At 37.3% G+C, this 27,065-nt stretch overlaps 1 pseudogene; it reads right to left on the bottom strand.

Annotated features, from left to right (window-relative positions):
- On the bottom strand, nucleotides 1-27,065 carry LOC127428784 (DNA repair protein RAD50-like; annotated as a pseudogene).

Below are 27,065 nucleotides of genomic sequence, written 5' to 3'. Positions count from 1 at the left end.
TCAGTGCAGGTAGGAGTTGAGAGAGGAGATGGCTATTTTGTGATCTCTGAGCACTGGTCCTGGTTTTTCCTGATCCGGTAGAAATGCTCCACATAGTTGGATCATCCTAGGAGCTCCACAAAGTCCTAGTCATGGGTGATAACAAGCAGCTGGAAGTTGTGCTGGCGAGAGCGACTCTTGATTATCCTGTAAAGAAACCAATGGCAGATCTTTTAGCCAAGCTGTATGGGTCAGGCTGAGGCCAACATTCTGCCTAACATCTCCTTTTGTGTTTGGAACAACAGGAGGGTGAGTAAAAGGCAGAATTTTCATTTTTGGGTGTACTATCACTTTAATAAAGACTCACTCCACCAGGGCTTGTACCAAAGACTCAATGTACTCTCGGTCTAGGTTGGTGGTGGGCTCATCCAGCGCCAGAATCCCACAGTTCAGACAGAACGTTTCAGCCAGAGCCAGTCCTATTATGAGGGAGGCGAGCACCTAAAGACACATGCAGAAAAGCCACATTTAAAAAAAATGATATCATAACAGCTTACCCACATCAGTCAATGAGTACTTAGAACTACTGTAAATATTCATACCAGATGCAGTATATTAAATTCTATAAAGCTAAATAAAGTGGGGTCCAAAACCCCACTTGAGAAAATCATTTAATAAAATGTAAAATATTTGTATAAATACATAAATTAAAATATTCTATAACATTTCTTTATAGATTTTAATAAAAAAATTTTTTTATTCAAAATAATATTTTCAGCATACAAATTAAGAGTGAAAAGCTGAACTGAAAAATTTGCATAAATGAATTATATTCCCTTTTTGCTATAATGACAGCATACATTTGAGCTGGCATGAACTCAAAAACCTCATGATCCATGTTTTCCAGCATGATCTGAAAAAATAATCTTGGAAAATTTACCTTTTGCACAAAAGGAGTTAACCTGATCACTGTCAGTAATTTACTTTAAATATGGACCTAGAAATAGTGCAGAATAGTAAATCTTTTATGCCAGAACTTTTTGCTTGTTTGATTTTCTTTTAATCCAGAAACATTCTGCATACTTTCAGGTTTAAATTGGAATTTAAATGTCCAAATTTTCAATGTCTACTTCTGAATCGCACTGTATCTGGAATACAAAATTGTGCTTGGGGATATACAACAGAGGGAACCATTCGTAATTTAAAAAGTTCTTGTAAAACACCTCACAAACCCTTCAAACTATCTTTGTGTTCCGCAGAACAAAGAAAGACATTTGAGTTAGAGATGGCATGAGGGTGCGAAAATGATGAGAGAATTATAATTTTTGGGTGAACTATCTCTTTAAGGACTTATAAAAATAGTTAAAACGTTAATGAATCATTCAGACAGATTTGAACTAATTCAATGCAAATAACAATATCAAAAAATCGATTCACTCAACAAATGAGACATTAGCAAGTTGTACTCTACATGAGAGCAACATTTTGCTGATGAAATATTTTAGAGCAGATGAATGCAAGAGAAACTACTATTCATTATAGATATTTACATGACTTCCAGGCCTGGAAAATGTTAAAATTCCCTGATATTTACAGGTTTTCCATGACTGTGGGAACCTTGTCTCTAAACAGCATGGCAATAGGTCCATTCGTTAAAGGAAACTGTGTAGAGCCTTAAGCTCCAACAAACAATCAACAAACATTTGCACATCATCATGCATGACTTGAATAGGGACATACAAACAATGTCAAAAATTTTAACTTTTGTTTAAAGAAAGAATCTACTTTGGTTGGGTACATTATAGAAGATATACAGTATGCATGTAATCAATGTGCTGGACAGAAACCTTATCTTCTGTATGTGCTCCACAGAAAATCTCTAATGATTTTATTTATCTCCTCCTTCTTCATGCAGTGAAACTTCATAATTGTTCTGAAATAGAAAAAAGACTTGCATTAGGGGCATTCATATATATTATGATATATATATATATATTTACAGTAATGTAAAGCTGAACATATGAACATGCATGTCTAACAAACATGTTAGCAATAAAATTGTCATGCTATTATAATGCTGAATCCACAAAAATGTTCCAGTACATTCCTGCTCATCTGATACCACTTTTATATATATATATGAGTAATAGATCTTACAGATCTTATGCACTGATGCCATGTATGCATTTGACAAAACTTTCAAGATAATAAGACAATGGGAAAACAAACATTGTTTTATTTTCATAGAACGGTTCTGGAATACCATGCAATCTATTACAAATTTATTTACCTGACAAGCAGAAACTGTAAGTAAAAGACTATCAAGTATTTGACAAAATGCCACAATATATAATGTGAAAAATGTTGTGTAATTTTGATCAAGACTGTAAGCTGTTTTTTTAGAATTTACATAAGAGGAAATCTTTCACCTAAACATGGTGTGTCCTATCAGATTACCAGACTTCCTCCGCTTCTCTGCACAGACAGCAGTGATGGTATCATGATGAGAAGAACTGGCCTGATGAGCTGGATTGGTGTTTGGTTCAATATTTAATTAGCTGAAAACTGCTGTAGCCAAAGGCCTACATGGCATTATGAACAGCTGTCTGTGTATGGTATCCGTTAGAAAGCAATTTGAACAACCAGAACATAAGTCATGGAAAGCACATTCAGCTCAACTAATTGTCTATCCACCTGAAATCAATGGTGATGGAAGACTACTTGGCAGGTAGGCCAGTACTACAGCAAAGAAGTTTGGATATTCATACTGCTACAATATGGGTTTTCAACAGCCATTTTTTTTTTTCAACATCTGCCGATAAATTTTCCCATTTGGTCGATAAGTGTTTGCAAGCCCAGAAAGGTCTCAGACATAAAGGGGCTGTGCGATCGACATGTAAAACCAACAACATCTTGTTTATTACATGTTGTTTTAATAATAAAAAGGAAAATTAATAAATTAACAGTTCTATCTGCAAATATGCCTTGAAATAAGATTTTGTCATTTCTGATTATCGTTACACAATTGGCCCTAAAAATGAGCTATGTTTTTGGTGCAAACTAAATACAGTCATGGTCCAACCAGTCCTATAAATAAAGCAAAAAAATATTTCTTCAATTTATAAAAATTAGGAGGTGTATCAAGAACAAAATATACAAAAAGGAGTGAATACTAAGAAACTATATTGAAACAACCTATTAAAAAAAAATACACTGATGAGCCAAAACATTATGAACACTCACAGGTGAAGCAAATAACGTTGATCATCTCCTAACAAGGCGACATGTTAAGATCTGGGTAGATTAGATGGTAAGCGAACAATCAGTTCTCATAGTCAATGTGTTGAATGCAGGAGAAATGGGCAGGAGTAAAGACCTGAGCGAATTTGACAAGGGACAAATTGTTATGGCCAGATGACTGGGTCAGAGCATCTCTGAAACGGCAATGATTGTGGGGTGCTCCTGGTCAGCAGCACAAACCACAAACCGGCGACAGGGTGTTGGGCGTCCAAGGCACACCCCTTCATGGCTGTGGCCTCTTTCAGCAGGATAATGCGCCCTGCCACACTACACACATTGTTTAGGAATGGTTTGAGGAACATGATGAAGAGTTCAAGGTGTTGCCCTGGCCTCCAAATTCCCAAGATCTCAACCCGATTAAGAATCTGTGGGATGTGCTGGACCAACAAGTCCGATTCACAGCGGCTCTACTTCCCAACTTACAGGACTTGAAGGATCTGCTGATAATGTCTTGGTGCCAGATCCCACAGGACACCTTCAGGGGTCTTTTAGAGTCCATGCCTCGGTGGGTCGGCGCTGTTTTGGTTTGCACACGGAGGACCAATAGCATATAAGGCAGGTGGTCATAATGTTTTGGCTCATCGGTGTATAAACATAATAAATATAAAGCTATATTCTAATGCCAAGAATCTACATTTTCAAGTTACATTTTTCTCCAAACAGTTAGATTGCAAAAGGTTTTCGTGTAATCAAGGTACACTATTCCCTCATGCCATACTGACATGTATTTTTCTACACTTCTGCTATAGCTCTACAATAAAGGAGCAAGTTCTATACTTGTTGCACAAAGCACCAAAGTCCATTGAAGATTAATGTGAAACAAGTAAAAGATTGCAATATATCAACATTTTTAATCGCAATACACTAAATATTAAGAATCAGGATATTACTGCATCGAAACCCAGATAATGACATAATATTGTATCACCAGGTCCCTGCTGATTTTCACCCCTAATATTTTATTGGGTAAAAAAAAAAAAACAACAAACTACTGGCAATTTTTTATTTACCAGTACCTTGACATCTCAAAACTGTCAAAAACATAAAATAAAAGATAACTAATGACATATCCAGTGAAAACTAGGAAAACGCCTCTGCATTTCAGATGTGAAGATGATCGAGGCATGACGGCAGAGATTCAGACACCCACAGGCCTGCTGATGTAACTTCTGTGAAGGCTCTGGACGATACCAATCTACACTAACATGATGACCTGAGATTTGCCCTGCATACCCCTCACAGGAAATGAGCAATTTCACTTCGACTGCCATCATAAATATTAATGCTGACTGCATGATCAATATTAATGTGCATATGTGCAGAATAGAGTGCAAATTAACATTGCTAAAAGCAGATAAAACATATTGAGCCATGGTGCCCATGTGGGTGATGTCATGACTGAGACTGTTCGATGTCATTTCCTGCCCTTCTCCTTATCATTGTCATATCTCTTACTGTCCCTATCAATATATTACAATTTTAAACATTAGGATAATCAATCTGAGTAATACACAATATTAAGGGTTCTAAAATTGGTTGAAATTATAAACCTGTAGAAATATGGAATTATTATATAACATCTGGATTAACCGCCAATTTATGTCTGAGAATTTATGCAGCATATTTGTTGTTTCACTGATACATGATGCATGTCACATCCAACCACATCTTTTGGAGCACGCGCACAATGTCGATTCTAAATATGGCCCAATTAACGTGTTCGCATGCTGGACGAAACCGAGCTACGATTGCATTATCTTTTTTTAAAACATCCTCACCATGCAACATTTTTCAAAACTGCCTTAATCTTTTGCACAGTACTGTAAACACAAAACGTATTTTTTCTGATCTAGGCTGACTGACAGCCCTTGTTGTCTCATTAATTAATTCTTATTTAATTTTTTACTTTTGTCAGCTACCTACAAATGTCAATATAACTAGCAAAGGTTGCAAGCTTTCTAGAGTCTTTTCGGCAAGTCCCTGTGAGGCTTTGAGGATCATTACGCCCACCAGCTAGTGATGATTCATCTACTCCACTGGTGTTAGTGCTGAGTCAGATTTCCTTGAGTCTAGGATAAAAGTGCATGCGTACTGCTGTTTGTTACGTCAGTATGTCTGCTAAACACATAAAAAACAAACCTTTGATAAGCCACTACAAACCCCAAATAACAAAAATTTACGTACTGGTCTAGAGCTTCATAGTAGATATCCAGGTCCTTATTGGCCAGCTCTGTTGTTCTCATAACAATCATCTGGTCTCTGTAGAGATCTTCGGCACGGCAGTACTGGTCCTCACTGAGCTCCTTGCAGAAACGAAGGATCTCGTCTTCGTAGCCTTTCTGCCGACCCAGAGCTATGCTGCGGTTCTTCTTCAGGTCCTCCAGCTTTTGCTCCACTTCTCGCCATTCACTGACATTAGAAGATACACTCTTAAAAGTGATGTCACATTTCACACGTCTTGTAGGTCAATGTGAACTGCTAAGGTTAAAATAGTTAGAAGTAGAGATCGAGATGTATTAATTTAGAAGACGATTAAATGGGTTATGGTAACCTAAGAGCATAATCTACGTAGAAAGACTTCTGAACATCTGAAACTGTGTCAGACATTATCAGGACTTTCTAACTGGGACTTATGCCTTGCCCTCATGAAACAATTTTGCTCAGATTTTGATGTCGCAGATGAATGTTTGAGGTCTGCAAAAAAAAAAAAAAAAAAAAAATCAGGTTGTAGGCAAATACTGTAGGTGCTGGCTTCAGTTAACAACCCATTTTAAAGATCACCTAAAAGCAGTTGGAGTTTTGTGGAGCCAAATGCTGAAAGAAGGGAGCATAAACAATATATTTTTTTGACATATTCCTAATTGTATTTTATGCAATAAAACTGAACCAGGGTCAAAAATGTATTGGTATTCTGGACAGACAAAGAAGAGGTAATTAATTCCTCTTTGTTTTTTTGTAATTTATCTGATGTTTTGTTATTGTATTCTATGCATACTCTATCTATTCAATGGATATCACATAGTGAGGGCACTGCCCGAGTAACTGAATTTAAGTGGATGAAATAAGTGATTTTGTACTTCCGCAAATCTTGGACTTGCATGTTGCCCATCTCCTTTACCAGGACTTCCCGTTTCCTGGACACTTCCTTCAGTTCCTCCACACGCTTCCTTAAGGTCATATTTTCCTGGAGCCAACGCTCTTGAATCTGTCAAACAACATTCTGAAATTATACTTATATCCACAAATATCTCAATGCAAAACTAGACAAACATATTTTTCATTTTGAATTAGCACTACGGAAACATGTGTGTTCAAACTAGTGATGAGACGATTTATTGACCAAGGCAATGATATGTTTTCCAGTAGTCAAGATACATTGTCAAGAAAAAGTATGTGAACCCTTTGGAATTACCTGCATGTATAAATTTGTCTTAAAATCTGGTTTAAGTTACAATAATGAACAAACACAATCTGTTTTAACTACTAACACAAATTATTGTATTGTTCTTGTAAATACTGAATACATCATTGAAACATTTAGAGTGCAGGTTGGAAAAAGTATGTGAACCCCTAGGCTAATGACGTCAGCAAAAGTTAATTAGAGTCAGAAGTTGGTAAACCTGGCATCCAATTATTTAAATGAGATTGGAGGTGTAGGTCAGAGATACTCTGACTTATAAAAAGCACTCAAACATTTAGAGTTTGCCACTTACAAGAAGCATCTGCTAACGTGGACCATGCCTCGCAAAAAAAAAGAGATCTCAGAAGACCTACGATCAAGAACTGTTGCTTTGCATGAAGCTGAAAAAGGTAACAAAGTTATCTCGAAGAACTTAGATATTCATCTGTCCACAGTCAGACAAACTGTCTATAAAGGAAGACGATTTAGTACTGTAACTACTCTCACTAGAAGTGGCCGTCCAGCCAAGATGACTATAGGGCACACCGCAGAATGCTCAATGAGGTAAAAAAGAACAGCTCAAAAGTGACAGCTCAAGACTTTAAGGAATCACTGAAAAAGGTTAACATCTCTGTTCATGAGTCTACTATGCAGAAAAAATTAAACAGGGTGTCCATGGCAGTCCATAAGGACTTAAAAGCGCACTGGGAATTGAGCATTCCAAATTGGGTGAAAAAGGGGAAAAAAAAGAAAGCCGTTCACACCAGACATCCTAAGAATATGAGCTGAAGCAGTTCTGTAAAGAAGAAAGTTCCAAAATTCCTTTTGATCGCTGTGCAGATCGAATCCACAGATACCAGAAACGCTTGGTTGAGGTTATTCCTGCCAAAGGAGAATCAACCAATTGTTAAATACAAGGGTTCACTAACTTTTCCACAGCACTGTGAATGTTTAATATGTGACATGAAAGTTTATAATTGTTTGTGTGTTGCTAGCTTAAGCACATTGTGTGTCTATACTTGTGACTTTGATGAAGATGAGATCACATTTTATGACCAATTAATGCAGAAAACCAGCTATTTCCAAAGAGTTCAGAAACTTTTTCCTGGAGACCCAAGGCTTAAATGGACCGGCCTGACAATGTTGACTTTGTCTAAATTTTTGTATATATACTTTATATATAAATACATTTGGTTTCAAAAGCTGACATACAAGTCTACTGGCCCACCAAGAAGTGTCCTGATGCTCCCTATGGTCAGTCCATCCCTAATTCAGTTGACCACCAGTTAAGACAATATGTGTGGTAAGTGTAAGTGTAAGAACACAGATTAGATTTAGGAAACGTTTTGCTGCTTTTAGTCCACATCTATTTGCTTTAAGGTCATCTGTATGCTAGTATACTTCTAAACATTGAAAAATTCATTTTCAGAAGATATAACCATTTAAAATCTGTAGTCTCACTCTTCCTAAAAAGACTCTGGAACACCCATGATGTCACATAGAGGTTGAGAAACCTTGTCCAATCAAATGCTTTTCTATTCTTCGAAGGGGAATAAAGGCAAATGGATGATCACTTCTGAATGGTACGCACCAACGCGAGAGCTGGATGCGAGGAAAGTTGCTGGAGTTTATTTATATTTTTTGTGCAGCTGGAGGTTTTTTGGGATGTCCAGCTCGAGTAAGTGTTCTTTATTCTTTCTGTTTAGCGTATTGTGATTCAAAACATTAATATATTATCTTTAACTCACTTGTTTCTCATTCATCTGCATTGGACAGCCTTGTCGTAAGCAAAGACCGCAAGATGTGCTGTGTGCGTTTGTGGGCTGGCCGGTATTAAGATTGCTTCACAAGTTTATGTGTGTGTCTGTGTGTGTGGCTGCAAACTAAAGCCTACTGATTATTTTTTTTAAATGGTATGAATCATTCAATGTGTCCCGCCCCCACTTCCTTTTTCAGTAGGAAATATGTCAAATCGATATGCCAAATCGAACTGGCACATCACTGGGACTTAAAGACTAAAATTAAGCGAAATCATTAAATCTGGGTGGTTTCCCAGACTCAGAGTAAGGCTTTTCCCTAACTGAATCCTAAAAACTTAAAAAATCCTTTACAGGTGTAAGCTGCCTTTATAAATGTACAGTCTTTTGTAATGTGAAATAAGTTTAATGGGAATCCAAAAAACATCTCTAAAGTATCGATCTATGTAACAAGAGCCATGACAATTCAGATGACAAGAAAGGGTCTCTCTGCACCATCTGAGTGTCTCGATGTCAGATGTTGCCCATGTCTGTATTGATCTTCTCTCGTTGTTTTTCAGCCTCATGTAGCTGTTTTTCCACCTCCTGTAGCTCAGTTTCTTTTTGCTGAATAACAAAAAGTAGAGAAGATTTCATAAATCAAAATAAATAAAAGAGAAAGCAAATAATTTTCTTGTACCTTTTTGTAGTCTTTGCCCTCTTCAATGTACTATGAGATCTCTCTTTCAAGGAGAGTCAGGTTTTTAACCTTTTCCTTGATCGAACTGATCTAAAAGACAGTACAGAAGACATCTGTCATGTCTGATGTTAAATTAAACACATTCCTCATCTTGGATGAATTCAAAATTTTCTTACAGTACATTGTCATGAATAATACCATTCTGTACTATACCATATTTTAATATGTCAGATGTACTCTAACACTATGTACTTTGCAAATAAGTCAAACGTAAAACCCAAATGCAAAAGCACAGAACCCAACACCTTTTCCTGCCCTTCCCCCTGTTTCTGCCTCCTGCACTCTGCAAGGTCCTGTTTGTCCTGCTGGAGTTTTTCTAGAGTTGCAGCCAGCGGAGAGACCTGCTCTTTTGCTTCCTGAAAAACAAACAAATCATGATGACACAACAGTAAGAATTATGAAAGTTTTCATGACTACAGTGAGCTGTAGTTTTCCTTTGTACAATTTAAGCAATATAGCCTTAAAGCATGTTTGTAAACCTTTCATGGATATTATGAAAGGGCAATTTTAAAAAGCAGTAATATAATCGTTTTTTAGAGTTCACACGTACAAAATAAGGCATACAAATCAATCCACTATCTAATTTATAACTATTTCAGATTGATGAATGTAACAGTAGCTACATTATAGCATTCATATCATAATTCGATGCATAACGCATCCATTGACTTTTTTTTATCAACATCAAGATTTTAGGTTAAAATGTATATGAATGCTTAAGGGAAAGAATGAATGAATATTTTAGCTCCTGTTACTGGTCACCCTTTTGCCTTCACTTATTATTTTGAATGGTCCTGCAGTGTGACATATGCATTTTTAAATGTTTATAATGTCCTAACATCTCCTTTTGTGTTCCATGGAAGAAAGAAAGTCATACAATTTTGGAGTGAGTAAATGATGATTGAATGAAATGATTTTCATTTTTGGGTGAACCATCCCTTTGAGAAACGACTGGGCATCATTTGAACTGTTCAACGGGAAGAATGCTCTTTTCTAAATGAATCAAAAACACATGGTAACCAGAAGGTTCCTCACCCGGATGTCTCTGTGGAGGGTCTGGATCTCAGTGGAGAACTCCACACACTGCTCATCTAGCTGCTGACGTTTCTGCATGTTGCTGGAGATTTGGAGCTTCTCTCCACGGATCTCATTCATGCTGCTCCTCAAGGCCTGGATCTGGTCCTGCTGTTCCTGGATTAGTTTCCTCTTCAGCTTGATCTTACTGCAGGCTATATATGAGCAGCATCAAATGGACACACAATTATTAACTTATGATCTTTTGGGTGTTATAAGTGTTAACACTTCTAAAAACACTTACAGAAGACTTACAGGTACAGCAGAAAAAATGGCCCAAATTGTACTTATAGTGCCATAAACTATTTATTTGACTAAGGCTGTTCAACGTACTGGTGTCCAGGCGGTGCTGGGTCTCTTGTTTCTCTTGGCTGACCTGCTGCATGGTGCGGCTGAGATCAGCTCCCTGCAGTCTGGCTGCATGCTGAGCGATCTTTCTCTCTTCATCCTTCAGATCAAGCTGAGATACAAGGATGCATTTTGATTACACACAAGTGGACAAAAAACACAGAAAGTTTGAAAGCTTTCAAATTGTAGATACTGTATACACATATATCTGTCTGATCCATAAACAAAATGTTTCCAGTGAATATCTAGTCATGCTTTCATGTCTTAAAGCCCCGGTCAGCAAGACAATTTTTTTTAAAGATGTTTAAAAACTAGAAGATATTAAGTACTGGTGGGAGAAAAACCTTGGGGGGAACCAGACGAAGATGAAGCATCTTTAATAATGTCCTGTATTGCATCACTCATTAAATGGTATATGTAATACATGTTGTATTGATGTGCTGATTTGACTGTATTCTATTGTTTATTCTATTATGTTCTTTTTTTTATTATAGTGTTTTTTTAATGAGTGGAGGTCAGCTCATACTGTCCTGCAGACAGACCTTGGCTGTGTCCTCCTCAGACATCAGTGTGGACAGCAATGTCTCCTGCTCCTTAATGTCTCCCTTCAGTGTCCCAATGTCTCGATTCACACACTGAAGTTTATTCCTCAGCTCTGGTAGCTCTTTCTCCTGGAGCTCCATGATGGACTGTCTGCCAATGCAGGAGACGGGTGGATACATATGTTCGAAAATGTAATTCAACAACATGCTAATCAGATGTGATAGATGCACAGATTCATGGACAAATGGATGGAGAGATAGATGGAGTGATGGACAGATGATAGATGGATAGAGGCATGGATGGAGGACAGCTGAGTGATGGATAGGCAGATGAATGGATAAATGGATGTACAGATAGATGGATGGTAGATGGATGGAAAGATGGATGGGTGGAAAGATGGACGGATGGATAGGTGGATGGATGGAAAGACGGATAAGTGTAATGGACAGATGGAGTGACTGACAGATGATAGATGGATAGAAGCAAGGATGGAGGACAGTTGAGTTATGGATGTGTAGTTGGATGGATTGACAGATGGACAAATGGATGGGTAGATGGATAGAAAGATGAATGAGTGGATTGATGGGGAGGATTGATGGGTGGATGGATGAATGGACAGATAAGTGGAGAGATTGACAGATGAAAGATGGATAGAGTCATGGATGGTTGACAGTTGCATGTATGGATGGATGTTAAAACTGACATACATTTTCCAACAGCAAAAAAAGATTGATAGAGTGAGGACAGAGTGATGGATGGGTGGATGAATGGATTGATGGATAGACCAATGGATGAGTGGATGGATGGATGGATGGACTGACAGATAGATGGAGTGATTGACAGATGATGGATGTACAGAGGCATGGCTGAATGACAGTTGGATGGTTGGACGGAGGATAAAGTGATAGATGGGTAGATGAAGGGATTGATGGATCGAATGATCGATGGATGTACAGATAGATGGTTGGAGAGATGGATATGTGGATAGATGGAGAAATGGATGGGTGGATGGATGGAAAAATGGATGGGTGCATAGATGGATGGACAGATGGATGGGTGGCTAGATGGATGGACAGATGGGTAGGTGGATGGATGGAAAGATGGATGAAGTGACATATGATAGATGAATAGAGGCATGGATGGAGGACAGTTGCATGGATGGACAGTGGACAGAGTGATGGATGGGTGGATGAATGATGGATGGATTGACAAATACATGGAGTGTTGGACAGATGATGGATGAGAACAGTTGGATGGATGGACGGGGGATAGAGTGATAAATGGGTGGATGAATGATGGATGGATGGACAGATTGATGGATAGGTGGATGGACACATGGATTGAGTGATGGACAGATGATGGGTGGATGAATGATGGATGGACAAGTGGATGGATGGATGGATGGATGTTAAAACTGACAGATACATTTTCCAACAGCAAAAAAAGATTGCAGTCACAATAAAGGGCATTATTGGGTTTCAACAGGTTGAATGGTTTATAACTAATAACTCATGGCATCCCATATCAAAAGTATGTTAAGTCAGAGACTCTTGCCTGACAGGTTTTAGTGCCATCATTTCATCACACCTGCGCTCCTTCCTCTTCAGGTCCTGCTTGGTGTTCTTCAGTTTGTCTGGGACAAGCCTCAGTTTGGATTGCATTTTATTAATGACGTCCTGGAACTCAGCTTCTGACGGGAACACAAGCTGACATATGGGACAACAGGGCTCGCCCTCCTCCGTCAGCTGACTAATGAACTGTCTGTACATGGCAGTGGCCTCCGCCAAAATGGCTGTCAATGAAGGAAAAGACAGAAAGTGAGAATTACAGTAAAAACATGGAAATACAGCCATATTGGCCAAGCCAATTATTTGCCTGATATTTAACATTTTTAAGATTATTGGTATCAACCCATGTCAATGCCTGCTTGGTCAATTGACCCTTGTCTAAGCCACACCCTAAAAGTTTTACTGACCAATCACATCTTAGCATCTGTTGCCTTTCACCATTTCTTCGACAAGTATATGCCTTCCTTTTTCTAATAAGAGTCATGTGTGTTTCAGTTGTTTTAAGTGGAATTTTATAGAAATTATACAAATAAAATAAAAATCAGTACTCAGAAATAAAAATACTCAGAAAGGATATGTGATATTATTTCCCTTTTTTAATCTTTAAATAAAATGGTAACACTTTACAAGAAGGTTCCATTTGGTAACATTACTTAAAAACATCAGTTAACATGAAATATCAACGAACAATACTTGTACAGCATTTATTTATGGGTACATTTATGGGAATATTTATAACATCAGCAAGGACACCTACATTTCTGTATGGTAAATTAAACCTAATAACTTAACATTAATTCATTTATATAGTGATTTTTCAGGTCATAGTAAATAAAAAGTTACCAGCACCACTGTGAGTGTTAGACATTATGAGCAGTGCTTTTCACTTACACTATTGTTTTCAGGTGTAATCACTATCAATTAGCGCTTTTCTCTTTTTAGGGAAAAAATGAAAATGGCTCAAAAAAGTTAGTTCAGAGAAAAGTTCTAGTATCGAACTTACTGAACTATCCTTCCCTTTGTTATGGTTGATAGAGAAATATGCATTGGCCCTGAACAGCATGTAATGGGTTTAAATAAATTAAATTATGCGTTGCATATAGCGAATTCAAAATAGCGAGTCCTCGCATGAGGCCGCGGGGTCGCACAAGGTTAAACATGCATGCACTGAGTCTCTCTTCCACACCTGCTCGTCACTGCCATAGCGCGAATCAACCAAGTGTTGGGTGATGAACGAACTCAACAGAGATAGATGCTAGTTGCGAACAGTAATAACAGAAAAAAAAGGTAATCCTGCAATAATGTTGAGACATCTTCTTCCAAATGCTTAATTTTTAGTGATTTGCATTACTTACTTAAAATAACTTATAGGGTAATAGATAATGATGTCCCATTGAAGTGCTTTTGGAGCTAGTATTGGATATAAATGTCTTGCATTAAGGGCACTGCATCTGTGTGTGTGTGTGTGTTTACTAAGTGGCCAGTGTGTCATGACAATCTTTGACAGTGACAAAAGAACAGATCATCGTCTTTCTATACATATATATATATATATATATATATATATATAGAGAGAGAGAGAGAGAGAGAGAGAGAGAGAGAGAGAGAGAGTGAGTGCTAATGGGATCCTGATTTCCAGCCCCCCGCTTTACAAAGTTGAGTATCCCTGTTCTAGAGCAAACTGACAGGCGATGTCTCTATGAAAAGGTGATTGGCTCTTTTACTGTAAGGTAGGGACCATTTCTACAGCCTGAACATAACTGTATCACTGTACCACTCTTAAGTCACAGTCACCCTAGGCTTTGAGCATGCAAACTAACTTCAGACAGCACAACGGACAAGATATGATGTCACGCTCGAGGGCTTATAGTTTTAAAAAATTACTATATCACGAATAACAAATAACACTATATTCAAAATGCTAAAATATACCATCTAAAGGAGAAAATGTAATTGCACAACTCAAAATTAAAGCTTATTTACTGACTAATGTTTCAGCCTACCAGCCTTTTTCAAGGTACATGGTAGGCCAAAACGTTGGTCAATAAATAAGCTTGCATTTTGCGTTGTGCAGTTAGATTTTCTCTTTTATATATTTATGCCATAACCTGCACCTCTTAATTTAAGGTGTGCGTTTATTCAAGTGTCTCTTCAAAAGACAATATATCATCTACTAACTTTCCAGCAACAATAAAAAATGCAGATTGGAAATACGTACTTTTAGTATTGAGACAAGAGGTCAGTGTGTGACATTTTGAACTTCTCATCAGAAAATGTTGATGTGACAAAAGAAGACCTAAATAGAATTCACTTTTCACAACTAGTTAAATGCAGAGGAGGAAAGTAACGAATTACAACTATTCTCGTTACAGTTCTTGAGTACATTTTTCACATTTTTCTACTTTTTTAAGTATAAATAAATAATAGTACTTTTACTGTTACTTGAGTTGATTAAAAATGAGTATTGAACTTCGCAACAGTTTTCACCACAATTACAAAGTCCAAAAAACAACAAAAAACATAATATTTCTGAATTTTTGAAAGAAGAAATCGGCAAGTTATAAGCACTAAATCTGTTTATAAACCAAAACCCGCTGTGTGCGGCACAACGGAAGACCGCAGGGCACAGCATCATGAGCACAGCAGCTTGCATAAACTGCCGCCGGTGTCCTCTCTTCTCTAGTTTCTCCAAGATGTTCTGCCCTAGCACTATACAAGAACTGTAATACTGTAATTTTCTGCATATTTCATTTTATTCTGGAAAGGAGCCGTTCATTCAGATACAAGGGAACCGTCTGAACACGTTTAACCACAGATCAAATTTCACTTGTTTTTAAGGTAGGCGATATTTTAACTGTGTCAAACATTAACACAATGTAGTTTGACATACACTATATTGCCAAAAGTATTCGCTCACCCATCCAAATAAATGAATTCAGGTTTTCCAATCACTTCCATGGCCACAGGTGTATAAAATGAAGCACCTAGGCATGCAGACTGCTTCTACAAACATTTGTGAAAGAATGGGCCGCTCTCAGGAGCTCAGTGAATTCCAGCGTGGTACTGTGATAGGATGCCACCTGTGCAACAAGTCCAGTCGTGAAATTTCCTCACTACTAAATATTCCACAGTCAACTGTCAGTGGTATTATAACAAAGTGGAAGCGATTGGGAGTGACAGCAACTCAGCCACGAAGTGGTAGGCCACGTAAAATGACAGAGCGGGGTCAGCGGATGCTGAGGCGCATAGTGCGCAGAGGTCGCCAACTTTCTGCAGAGTCAATCGCTACAGACCTCCAAAGTTCATGTGGCCTTCAGATTAGCTCAAGAACAGTGCGTAGAGAGCTTCATGGAATGGGTTTCCATGGCCGAGCAGCTGCATCCAAGCCATACATCACCAAGTGCAATGCAAAGCGTCAGATGCAGTGGTGTAAAGCACGACGCCACTGGACTCTAGAGCAGTGGAGACGCGTTCTCTGGAGTGACGAATCACGCTTCTCCATCTGACAATCTGATGGACGAGTCTGGGTTTGGCGGTTGCCAGGAGAACGGTACTTGTCTGACTGCATTGTGCCAACTGTGAAGTTTGGTGGAGGGGGGATTATGGTGTGGGGTTGTTTTTCAGGAGCTGGGCTTGGCCCCTTAGTTCCAGTGAAAGGAACTCTGAATGCTTCAGCATACCAAGAGATTTTGGACAATTCCATGCTCCCAACTTTGTGGGAACAGTTTGGGGATGGCCCCTTCCTGTTCCAACATGACTGCGCACCAGTGCACAAAGCAAGGTCCATAAAGACATGGATGAGCGAGTCTGGTGTGGAAGAACTTGACTGGCCTGCACAGAGTCCTGACCTCAACCCGATAGAGCACCTTTGGGATGAATTAGAGCGAAGACTGCGAGCCAGGCCTTCTCGTCCAACATCAGTGTCTGACCTCACAAATGCTTCTGGAAGAATGGTCAAACATTCCCATAAACACACTCCTAAACCTTGTGGATAGCCTTCCCAGAAGAGTTGAAGCTGTTATAGCTGCAAAGGGTGGGCTGACGTCATATTAAACCCTATGGATTAAGAATGGGATGTCACTTAAGTTCATATGCGTCTAAAGGCAGATGAGCGAATACTTTTGGCAATATAGTGTATATGTGGAGATATCTTGATTACTTGCTACTATATGTCTAAAACAAACTTTTAATATACCTCAGAAAGATACAATGCCAATAGTGTCGGAAATGAATGGGGACTCGGGGCAAAAATGCCACCGAAATTCAAAATATGGGGGCAAAAAATGCCCACGAAACGAGTTCCCATGTTTTATTAATAATATCTGATACAGTTACAATTACATACATTGCGATCTTGCTTTGACTTTTGATGTCCGGTTCTTCACACCATCGTGTGCACAGATGTGCTCTCTGCTTCTATCAAACCGCATCAGTTCGGTATTATACTCCCGCGTTAAATTCCGTAACCGTTTGTCCCTCTTGTTCAAAATAAACTGACCTAGCGGGTAAAACTCTCGCTCATGGTGCTGTACTGTACTTCCCTGCCCTGTCTCACCCGATAGAGGCCAAAAGTGCACAAGGGATGGATGTTATATAAAGAAGGTATGAGAAATCACAAAACATAATGTAACCAAATGCTACAATTTATGTAATAATAATATCTCAGTATGTTAAATAACCATAATGTTAATTAAGACTTTATTATTACAGCTGTAACACAATAATACATATATAGAACAACCACTTTTAGTGTTTGAATCAATCATATCTCTCACTTAACACTGTGTGAATGTTTATTATTGCCTTATTTTATTCAGTTGGCGTGCAGGAGTTGATAACAGTTTGCTTAATAATCTCATTCCATATCTAGATAATTGCTGCAATATCATAGAGGATAAATTTCCTCCTCTATGATATTGCATTATATTAGTTTTGTACAGTATGTTAACTAAATAGCCAAAATACTTGGACATAAGTGAATGAGAATAAACCTGAAATAGGAATGTGTTTCAGTCACAATGCACATTATGTGGTTTAGAGATGATTTAGAGACATTTAGAAATGTTAAAAATGGCTATTTCTATTTAAATAAATGTTGTATTCTTAAAATTTTCTGTTTGTCCAAGAATACTCTTGCAGCAATGCAGGTCTTTGGCATTTAGAAGCTGCTAGTTTAGGACCTGTGAGGAGTCTGTTTCTCAAACTAGAGACTGTGATTTACTTGTCTTTTTGTTGTGCATCTGGGCCGTCCACTTCCCTCTCTATCCTGTTTAAAGATTCTTTTTTTCAAAACAGTAGTGCATGGAAATAGCCTTCATCTCTCTAAAACAACAGACTTTAGGAGAAAATAGAATTTCAGGAGAAATGTGTTTCTTTTTACCTATTTTTAAAATCTAAATTTGACTTGCAAGTGTAAAGCAACTTGTAAGAACTCAATACCTCAGCAAATGGGAAAAAACCCACTGTATTGTGATTTCCACATGGCAGCGCAACCATTTTCAATTGTTTTAATAATAAGAAAATTTTCTTGAGTACCAAATTAGCACTTTAGAATGCTTTTGTAAGGAATTGGTGACAAAGTATATGTTTGCCATCACGGGCAAAAAAAAAAAAAAAAAAAAGAAATGGAATAAATACCAATTAAAACAGTTATTTCAAACTGCAATAATAATTTGCAATTTATGATTTTGATAGTATTTTTTATCAATTTAATGCATCCTTGGTGAAAGGAAGCATCAGTTTCTTTCAAGAACAAAAATGTCTTTGTGTTCTAAAAATGGAAGCGTACATACTATATATAATATAATTTTCATAAAGTAACTTGTAACGTAATTACTTAAGTGGTTTTTTGGCAAACTACTTACTTACTCTTACTTGAGTCATAATATTTCTCAGTACTTCTACTTGTACCCAGGTGAATTATTTCTTCAGTAGCAGTACTTTTACTTAATTAAAAAAAAAAAAAAACATCAGTACTCTTTCCACCACTGGTTAAATGCTGCAGGCGTTATTGTAATCTCTGTTGTTATTTGTTTTTTTATTATTAATTGTGCAGCCCAAGTTTCTGGTCTCACGTGTTTGAATGGAGTTTGAAGTGTAGTGTGAATGCGGCTTAAAAGAGGACTTATAACCATATTCTGCTTCTGTGTGAATGCATGAGCACAGTGAACATGTCTGTACTACTCTGTTTGGAGCACTTCTCCAGCTCATCCTGCAGTTTGCTTAGGTCTGACTGAAAGTCCTGACTGCCGCACACGTTAAAGTGTCTTCCCTCATAGCTGGCCAGCTGCTCTTCCTTACGTTTGATCTCTGCTGTGAAGTGGCTCTTCTTCTGTTCACCAGACGCAAGCTCCTTACTATGAACAAAGCAATTAAAGAGTTTCAACCAAGCAGGCTCAAAGGCATTTTATTTTTAACAATGTATTTTTAAACATGCAAGAAAAAATATATTTTTAATTAAACACATTTTAAAAACTTACTAGGTTTCTAATTAGCAAACATATCTGGAAATTATACAGCTATAACGAAACTCTAAGACAGCCATATTTATAAACACACATAAACATTACCATTACATACTGTATGGATGTGTGTGTATGAAATTAAATTAATGATTTTATGAACAGGTTATGTACATGATTGCAGAATTGTGGGGTGCAATTCTTTAATATGAACTTTCATTGTAATTTGTCTAGACACTCCCACCAGACCTTGCCAAGGAGTCTGTCTAGACTAAACATCACAAGCTCAGTATTAAACTGCACTGTTCCACTGACCTGAAGATAACCCAGATCTGAAAGTGAATATGTATCAAGTATGTAGGTAGTTGTACAAAGGCCAGTGTTCCTGTGTGCATGTTACTTATCACGTAGTTGTTTAGACCAGTGTTTCACAACCATTTTTGTCTTATGTAGTCTCATCAGTCATTTAGTTTGATGTTAGTTTCTGTGATTTGAATGGCCAACACATTTTATGGGATTAAAATAGGTTTTTAACCAAACTGTATTGTTGCAGAAATCTACCTTTTTCTACTGTCTTTGTATGCAAATATACAACATGTCTTATTCACACAAATTGCCAGAAATTATACAGAGTTTGCTTTCTTTGCGTAAGACGTATCTGAGCTGTGTTAAGGTGTGTACTATATATATATATATATATATATATATATATATATATATATATATATATATATATATATATATATATATTAAAAAATAACAAATAAAAGATTTTAACATTTTGACAGCCCTTGTAATTAACCCATAATTTCTGTTATATAGGTTTGAAAAGCAAATGCATAATCTTTCCAAGTACCATTCAGGGTACACATATCCCTGGCTGGGAATCACTGGTTTAGACTATCAAAAGCTGGTAAAAATCTGTAAAGTTTGTAACTCACTTGAGTTTGCTGAGCTGCTCTCTGTTGGAATTGATCTCTCTGGATTTGGTGTAGATCCAGTCTTCAAGCTCTCTCTTGTTTGGAAAGTGTCCTAACAGTGCTATCAGCTCTTCATTATGTCTCGACTTGATCTTCCTCACTTGTTCCTCTTTATCTATCTGGAATGCAGAGCAGAGTTTAACTATTTCCAGTCTTGATTAACTAAACTGTCATATCGCACACCCTGATTTGGCATGAGCACTGATATCAAAACTGCAGCATTTGCGCAGACAGGTTTGTTTATCCAGTGTCTTTGCTTTTCTACTGTATTCAGAATTTGCAACAGTGAATAATGACAAGAAAGAATGAATAAAGACTGTAATTTGCAAAAAAAAAAAACAAAATTGCTTTCTATGTACGATCTGCAACTTTCTTAACAGTGTGTTTAAAAAGATATTTTATACATCGGAACATATTCTAAATTTGAATAGATTAAAGGTAGCAGTATGCCAAGACAACTATTAGTAAGCCATTTGTAGGTTGATTCCCCACAAATGGTAAATACTGTGACTCTTAAAAAACAGTTTTTATTTCTGCCTTTCTTTTTGGCTCAGAAATAACACATTTCACCTTTAAATTCAATACAAAGATGTGCTGATATATAGGTGCTAAAGTTACATAATGCAAGCCTTGTTATGTGGTTACAGGCTTCTGCTAGCATTCTATTCATCTTCTTTTCAGGTCTCATTGCTTAAATGTGCTGTATGTGCAAAGGTAGTGCAGGTAGGCAAACAATACATTTTCTGTCAATGTAAAAACATTTCCAAGCTTCTGAATGAACCCACTTCACAGACTTTCATGACATTTTCCCCCCTTTATGTTGAATAAATCTAGCAAACTTTTAAATATCTTTTAATATTGTATGTACATTTAATGTACTGTGGCAAGAAAAGTAGAGTGACAACTAAAGACTTGAAGAGATCATTGGAACTGGTTAACATCTCTGTTCATACTGTATGTCTACTATATGGAAAACATTAAACAGGCATGGCGACCATGGCAGGACACCACGAAGGAAGACGCTGCTTTCCAACAAAAACATTGTTGCACGCCTGAAGTTTGCCAAAGACCACCTTGTTACTCCACAACGCTACTGGGAAAATATTTTGTGGACAGATGAAACTAAGGTTAAATTTTTTGGGAAGAACACACAGCACTAGGTATGGAGTAAAAAGGGCACCGCATACCAACATGAAAACATCATCTCAACGGTGAAAAACGGTGGAGGGAGCATCAAGATTTGGGGCTGCTTTTCTGCTTTGGTTTCTGGACCACTTGCCATCATCTAGGGAAAAATTAATTCCCTAGTTTATCAAGATATCCTGCAGGATAATGTCAGAGTGGCTATGCACCAGCTAAAGCTCAGTAGAAGCTGAGTGATGCAGCAGGACTATGACCCTAAACATTAAAGTAAATCCACTACAGAATGGCTTAAAAAAAAGAAAGTTGAGGTTATTGCTGCCAAAAGTTGAATCGAACAGTTATCAGGGTTCCCACTCTTTTCAAAGCACATTTCCCCAAGGCATTTCCAGGACATTTTATGTGCCCAAGAAGTGTAATATTTAAACAAAAATACATGCATCCATTTAAATCGAGCTTTTATTTTGGCATTTTGATGTGTTTTGGACATTAGATAAGCAGTTCACTACATGGCCTATAGTGGTTATTAATCCCCGTAAAGCTGTGAATTAAATAAATACATAGTCTGTATGAGCTGCACACCTCAGAGTGCCCTGCTCTCTGTCAGAACACAGAGCACAGAGTGTTCATGCGCAATGATCATAAGGTGTTTTCAGTGTATGAACGGCCGGCTTCACGCAGTAATTTTGAAGCGTGCATCACTTTGATTAGATTATATATTTATTAAATTAAATCACAGACGTTTGCAGTTTAATTATCAGACTAGGACATATCGCAATTTTAATTTGTGCACACATTCACTTTAATTTAAATATGTCATATTCCATGACATTCTGAGTTTTATAGCTAATGACATTTTTATGACTAGATTCCTTGATTCTGTCCGTGTTTTCCACATACTACATGTGGTAACCGCGTTATAAGCAGACTCCGATCATTGAATTATTGAAAATTAATTCACAGCCTGAGGTGTGATGGCAGTATCATCATGCAACCAAATCAGGGTATGAAATCAGCCATCATTGTCATCGATGTCTAAAGTTTATTAAAAAAAAATTGTTGTTAACAATTTTTTCGTTCCAATATTGCTGATGTATTTTGTATTATATCAATACTTAAACTATTTCATTATAGCAAATAAGAGATGACAGCAGATGAGCAGAAAAAGTCTGTGAAAGGGCTTCGTTCATGACAGTTAACCACTAACACTGTTTCACAATGCGCAGCCACCAGCAGTGATAATATGATACGAATGTATATTTGACTCCTATTCCGAGTCCTGATTGTTAACATGTTTTTGTGTATGTAACATAAACCTTGTTAGCAACAACAGTTCTATTATACTTTTCCATGACTGGAAAACTGCATTGCAAAATTCCAGGTTTTCCAGGATGCGTGGGAACCCTGGTTATTAAATCCAAGGGTTCACTTACTTTTTCCACAGTCATGTGAAAGTTTAATGGGATGTGTTCAATAAAGACATGAAAGATTATAATTGTTTGTGTGTTGTTACCTTAAGCACATTGTGTTTGTGAATCCTTGTGACTTTGATGAAGATGAGAATACAATTTTATGACTAATTAATGCAGAAAACCAGCTATTTCTAAAGGGTTCACATACTTTTTCTTGCCACTGTATATCACCATCCTTTGTGCTATATTACTCTAGATTTAAGAAAACAAAACAATCCAGCAAACTTGTCACCACTGCTGCAATGGAGTTTCAAGTACTGTACAACTGCTGAGGAAGTGATTTTGCATCTTTCTCTCTTCTGACTGACGTAATCCAGCTCTCTCTTTGTGGAAACCGAATAGTAGATTTTCTTTTGCTACTGGAGCAAACAGAAATGCAAAAATCCCATTTCCCTCTATACCCCTTCAGCACTGTTTACCCTGCTATAGTTCTATAGTTTCCAAACCCAGAAATGTTTATTTTGTCAGTGTTTGCAGCATTTGTTTCTGAATAAAGCATAAGGCTATTAGTATCACAATGGATGGTCTGCTCACGATTATGTGAGTGGTGGTGTCATGTAATCTCACCTTGTCCTTGTTGAGCATGTCCATCTGTGTGCGTGCCATGGTGTGTGTGTGTGTGTGTGTGTGTGTGTGTGTGTGTTCAGCACTGCCATCTCCTGGTCCAGTTTATGCTGGGCTTGATCCAGTTCAGTTTTCTCCATCTTTAGTTCAATCTCCTCTGCCTTCAGACTGTCTACTGTACACGCCTGCATGACGTTATCAAGCTCACGCTCCTATCAACACACACACGGGATTCACTATATTATACATTTATTTGCTATAACCTAAATCTAACCCTTGCCCTAAACCTAACCCTCATAGAAACCTGTTAATATCAGTAGATTTCAAGCAAAACATGATTTGGCTGATTAATAAGTCTTTCCAATAAAGAGGACCACAAAAACAATGTTCACACAAGTTAGTTTAAAAAATGTTTCACCATAGTTGTGAGGATATTATACAAGATGTTAATTTGAACGTGAAAAACACTTATTCTTAGTGATTCCGATACTTTTATTTTTTTTTAAGTTTTAATTTATTGTTCAAATTGTGCTATTTCAATTGGTCAATTCTTTAAATCAATAGTCTAAGTAGCTTTAGTTTAATAGATTTGGTTTTAGAAAGCAATAATAACTTCTGATATTTCTGTGATTAAACATTTAAACTGTAGCATTCATATAAATACAAGCGTGGAGGTATTTGCTCATTTGACTGACTTTTACACTTTAAGCTCAGATGGGCCCGTGAGAAAAAATAATTATCAAAATAATAACTACAGTCTTGACCAACACAAAATATGTATTGTTTGCAATCTTAGAAACTCTACTTTACAATGCATGTAGGCAATATGACCAAAACTGAACAAGTACTTCTGAAATTTGCAGACAAATCGGAAGTGTCCCGTTAAATACAGCCAATTGTATTTGTTTTATAAATATAGCGAGTAAAAAAAGTATATGTCTTTGACATTTATGTTTCTTGTGAACAGGTGTTGCTCATATGCCTATTTTCACTTATAACTTCATGAAAAATAAACAGAACATTAAATATCACATACCATTACTTAGAGGAAGTGATTATCTTTCAAACAAGCCCACACACAAGGTAATCGGATGCATAGATCATTAGATAATTGCATGAAGTACAATGTGCACAGTGCACACAGCATCTGGCTATCTGGCATCCTGCAATCTGGCTGAAAACACGTTAGCTTTCCTGGATCAGATCATGGTCATTGGATCTAAACCAGTCGGATTGCGTTCAGATCGGTGCAAAAGTCATCCATATTTGGGCAGAGAGACATGCATATGGCCACAAGGAGATGGTGCCAAGTACATGACACAATGATGGCTCAAATGGCACAGAATGAAACTCATTCTGTGAAATCTCATTACTAAAATCATGTCTGCATGCTATGCAAGCCTTTAGTCATTGTTGTGTTTGCATGTGTAATTAGTTCTTATGTACAATTATTATGTTTTATTTGTTTGGAGACGTTTTAGGACACTAGGATAAATTATTTTTGTGATGCTATAACTTTTGATTGCTTTGTAGTATCAACACAATTCGGAGCCACCTTATTTACACCCTGAGGTATATAATGTCAAATCAGAAAAATAAGAAAAAAGTTAATTTATGGCTCAAGTTTTTTGTGTGACTTTTCAGCAGTTTCTTAATCTGAGAGTCTCAATTTTCTTTACAATTATACCAAACACTTGACCCCTCCTTGTTTTTTTTTTTCTTGTTTTTTGTTTTTGTTTTTGTTTTTTATAAGTTATAAGTCTTTAATTTTGGGTATGTAACTGAAACAGGAAATCTTTAAAAACACTCTCAGAGCTTAAAGGGTTAAGTAGTTTTTAAACAGCCTCTGTTACATTGGTATTAGTATGTGTTGTATATACATTCATACAGTGAATGTACAGAGAATGTGAATGGGTGTGCAATCCAACGCATATTTCTTCTGCTCAAAATGTCAGCCTGTTTGTGTTGTATATGTCTGGAGTAATTCAGTGAATCTGCTATTAGCAATAGCATTTAACACTTTATCGGCCATCCTGATATTTCACAGCAAAGTAGAGACATCTGGCTCATATCCCTGACATTGATCACAAATTGAAGTCTACATCTGAAGCTAACAGCATGGTTTTATGCAAGAGTGTGATATATGTGACATGGGTCTGTGGGTCTAACCGCTTTCTGATGCTAGACTGACTCAAGTGTTGCATGTGTATGAGAAGCAACTGTTTTATGTATTGATGCCAGACTTATCATTCATTGATTTGAATAGTAGTATCCTTTGGTTAGTGCACATCAAGTTCCACTAACTAACTAACTAACTAACTAAAGAAAATGAGATGCCCTTCCTTTCACATTTAAAGTCACTAGATTATCAAACAATAAACATTACTACAAGGGTTTGTAAAAATCACTACATATCAGCAGCTGATCCATCAATGTCATTTACTTCCTGTTTGAGGGTCTATAGGAAACACATGTGCATCAGCACTGAATGATAAATGGACAGAGAGGGAGGTTTATCTACCTTGCTCAACGAGCAGTTCGGATTTGATTCGGTTCATACTCGGACACTCTCGTCCAACCCGGTCCAGCTTGCGCTGACACTCTGTGAGCCTCCGCTCCTTCTCCTTCACGGTCCGCTGGTGGTTCTGATACATTTCCTGCAGCTGATCATCTGAGCCCTGAAACACCTGAAGAACACCACAAACAAAAGGAGGGTTTAGGCCACATGTTAGGCTCAGTCACCATTCACTTTTAATGCATCTTTTTCCATACAATGAAAGTGAATCATAAGGCTAACATTCTGCCTAACATCTCCTTTTGTATTCCATCGGAAAAAAGAATGTGATATTAAACAACATGAGGGTGACTGAACTGTGATTGAAGGGTGGAACTCAAATTGTGATTCTGGGTCAATGTGACTCAAAATGATGGAGCGGGTCACAAATTAATGCAAGCGGGAATTAATAATCTTCTGATTTGCAAAGATTTACACTACTGTATTTATGCATTTGAGTTAACAGCTCTCCAACCTAACTACGGCAAAATATGGTGTGTCGCAAGGCTCAGTCTGAGGCCCATTGTTATTCTCCTTGTTCCATTTAGGCGATATTACAAAAACAATAGCTTCTGTTGTTATGCTGATGACACCCAGCGGTACATTCCTTCAGACTGGATTACACTATACAGTAAAAATTTGGTCTGCCTTTTTTATTAGACAGGAAAGTATCGAGAAAGGAAATCTGCAGGCCCTGCATCTCAAATGTGTCAGGAGCATGTGCTCTTCCACTGCATCATGGCTGTCACACTCATGTTAAGTTAATATGCATTTTCCATGTAAATTCTTTGTTGAAAATTAACACATCAGCTGTTTTTTGGATGTCAATTGGGCTTCAAGAACTTTTTGTAAAATAAAGTGAATTAAATGAGTTTCAGTGGTAAGAAAAATGTGGATGAAAACCCAAACTTTCAATGACAAGCAAATACCAAAACCATCCCTTACTGAACATCCTGTATTGTACATGTTTTCAGAGCAAAACACTTCCTCTGCTTTCAGATGATAGTTATCTGACATTTATGACTAATAATTTATGACTTCTTTGTCATACTTTTGTCAACCCTTTTTATAAGTTTTGGCTACCTGCTCCATCTTTTCTTCTAGCTCCCGGTTATCATCTTCCATCTGTTTTTTTCCTGCTGTCCAGAGCTCTGATGTCATTATCCAGCTTCATCACTTTCCTCAT

Source organism: Myxocyprinus asiaticus, chromosome 38, assembly GCF_019703515.2.
Source record: "Myxocyprinus asiaticus isolate MX2 ecotype Aquarium Trade chromosome 38, UBuf_Myxa_2, whole genome shotgun sequence".
NCBI lineage: Eukaryota > Metazoa > Chordata > Actinopteri > Cypriniformes > Catostomidae > Myxocyprinus > Myxocyprinus asiaticus.
Note: the sequence above shows the minus strand (reverse complement) of the source record. Positions and strands in the feature narration are given on the sequence as shown.